Source organism: Moschus berezovskii, chromosome 23 (assembly GCF_049115385.1).
Source record: "Moschus berezovskii isolate FMDL1 chromosome 23, NW_MosBer_1.0, whole genome shotgun sequence".
In the NCBI taxonomy this organism is placed as follows: Eukaryota; Metazoa; Chordata; class Mammalia; order Artiodactyla; family Moschidae; genus Moschus; species Moschus berezovskii.
Genome location: NC_142482.1, coordinates 61,025,247 through 61,028,385, shown reverse-complemented (window position 1 = coordinate 61,028,385; position 3,139 = coordinate 61,025,247).

The window sequence follows — 3,139 nt, the reverse complement described above, 5'->3', positions numbered from 1 at the left end:
GCCTCCTGCTGTCTCATTGCCTGCGTTTCGTGTCCGACACGCAAAGTGAGGAACACAGTGCCTAACGCGCTGTCTCCCACTGATCATAGACGTGCTCGTCCCAGAGCCCCAGCAGACGTTCTTGTCTCCCACGCCCAACTCCCGCTCCTTGTCTTCCCGAAAGACAGGCTTTACTTTCTTACTGCGCACCACGTCCCCGGTGCCTGGCACGTGCCTCTGAGAAGTGGGAATGCGGAGAGTCTGTCATGACCTTAGCCCAGGGCACCCTCTCTGCCCTCCGTGTCCTTCCTGCTCTCCTTGATATATTTCCTGAATTTGCCAGGCTCTTGATTATATGGGAGAAAAGGTTTACTACTCACTTTACAGATTAGGTAAGGGAAGAACAGAGAGGTCAGGGAACCTGCCTGAGGAGTCAGAGCTGTTAGCGGAGCCTGGGTCCGCATGCAGACGGCTGGCTGCGGGGCCAGTGCTCGCAGCTGCTGCGGAAACATCAGGAGCCTGTGTGGAGGCAGAACTCCACGTCTTAGCCAGAGACCTGAAAAGATGTCTGCAACGTGCCAGGCAACAGCCAGGACACGGCACTGAACAGGATGCACGTTCCCCCCCCGAAGGATTGATGAATGAAAAAGCTCTCACAGCTCTGAAAGTGAGGGCCCGCCCGCGATGCCCACAGGTGGCTAAGGGAGAAGTGAGAATGGATAGCAGGTCGGTGTGTAGGTTCAGGACTCAGAACCGTAGGAAAGAAGGAAGAGCTGGTGGGGAGACAGGTCAGAACTGAGTTAAAAGCACAGGCCCATTTCTGTGAAAATCTGTGGGAAGGCTGTTACACCGTTCGGCTGATGAGCCTAATTATGTGGGATTCAAGTAAAAGTCTATTATAAGGGATCCTGAACAATTTATTTTTTTTTTAATTGCTGTTGTAAGGTTCCAGAACATTCTTTGAAATTAACCTGAAAACTAAGCATCCCTGCCCCCTGCCTCTTAAATACTATTTGAATCATGTTCTTTTCCTAATGATACAATGGAGGAAACGAGTGACAGCTGCCTCTTCAACATTCCAGTTGCCCTTTAATCTTCACTCCGATATGCCACCTTATTGGGGAGATGATATGCAAAAACTTAATAGTGACTGCCTTTGTGGGAGGGGGTTGGGGGTAGGAAGAAGGGTTTTCCATTTTTTCTTTAGGTGACTTCTGAAGTTTTAATTAATTTGAATTCACTAGCCGTCTACTCGGAGAAGGCAATGGCAAGCCACTCCAGTACTCTTGCCTAGAAAATCCCATGGATGGAGGAGCCTGGTAGGTTGCAGTCTGTGGGGTTGCTAAGGGTCAGACGCGACTGACTGACCTCACTTTCACTTTTCACTTTCACACATTGGAGAAGGAAATGGCAACCCACTCCAGTGTTCTTGCCTGGAGAATCCCAGAGACGGGGGAGCCTGTTGGGCTTCCGTCTATGGGGTCACACAGAGTCGGACACAACTGAAGTGACTTAGCAGCAGCAGCAGCAGCCGTCTACTAAAACCAAAGCCCACTACCCCCTTGAAATACCCAGACTCCAGTCCAGGCAGGCTGTAGCAGTCTTCCCACTTTGTGCAGTGTTTTCCAGGTGTGTTCCAAGAGCCACCTGCATCAAACTCACCTGGGATACTGTGTTCAGAGTGGAGCCCTGGGCTCCTCCCAAAGACCCTGTTTCCTCAGGGCTCCAGGAGAAACCAGGGCCCTCTGTTGGCCTGGTTCTCAAGTGCAGAAAAGGACATCAGTTACATGTGTGCGCAGTAACTTCAACTGTCCGACTGCGACCCTATGGACGGTAGCCCGCCAGGCTCCTCTGTCCCTGGAATTCTCCAGGCAAGAATAGTGACTGGAGTGGGTTGCATTTCCTTCTCCAGGGGGTCTTCCCCACCCAGGGATCAAAGCCATGTTTCTTAGGTCTCCTGCGTTGGCGGCAGGTTCTTTACCACTCGCACCTGGTTAATTACATCGGGTTTTGCCGTGTTCGCCAGTCAATGAGTTAAGTCGTAGCTGTTTGAGTTTCAACTAACGACCCAGGGTTAAGACTCCAGCAATAGAGAGTCTTGGGGACAATTCAATGAATGAGAGATTTGGGCTATTCTGTGATCAGTGACCCCTCCCTGTTTCCCTTCAATATCCTAAAGCCATCCCATCTGTGGGAAGAGGGTTTCAAGCCTGTATATGTAGCTGGACCTCAGAAAGAACTGACCTTGCTGTCACACCTGTGACCAAGGCTGGGGAAGGGTAAGTTTCTAGGCTTCAAGAAAGGGCCCAGAGGATCTTGTATGTTAATTTAATAAAATAGCAACCTCTTTTAGCTTTTAAGGGCAAAGCAAACGCCCAAAGCTTAGGTCAAAGTGACAGACAAAGGAGACTTGTGGAGATGAGAAGGGTTAGAGAACGGGGTGCCAGTGAGGGGAAAATCACTGGGAAGGTGTAGTGAACCCTCAAGTGATGCACGTGAACAGCACCACACGCACAGACCTACAGACAGAAAACGGTCAGCAGTGCGGAAGACGGAGGGGTGCGTCTGGAGTGTGCACTGAACGTAAAGCACTGCTGGCCGTTAGAGACGGCCAGGCTCTACCGAACAGCACAGGGAGGCTGCCTTCAGGACGAACAGCACAGGGAGGCTGCCTTCAGGACGAACAGCACAGGGAGGCTGCCTTCAGGACGAACAGCACAGGGAGGCTGCCTTCAGGACCTAGTCAGTTCCGTCCAGTCGCTCAGTCGTGTCCGACCCCATGAATCACAGCACGCCAGGCCTCCCCGTCCGTCACCAACTCCCGGAGTTCACCCAAACTCATGTGCATCGAGTCGGTGATGCCATCCAGCCATCTCATTCTCTGTCGTCCCCTTCTCCTCCCGCCCCCAATCCCTCCCAGCATCAGGGTCTTTTCCAGTGAGTCAACTCTTCGCATGAGGTGGCCAAAGTATTGGAGTTTCAGCTTTAGCATCAGTCCTTATAAAATCTGAAAGAACGTTATATATATAACTGAATCATTCTGCTGTACCCCTGAAACACAACACTAAATCAACTATAACAAAAAATTACTGATTCTTATGACTGTATAATAAAAAAAATAATCGGACCAGTGATAAGTCTGTTATACCATTTATTGGTG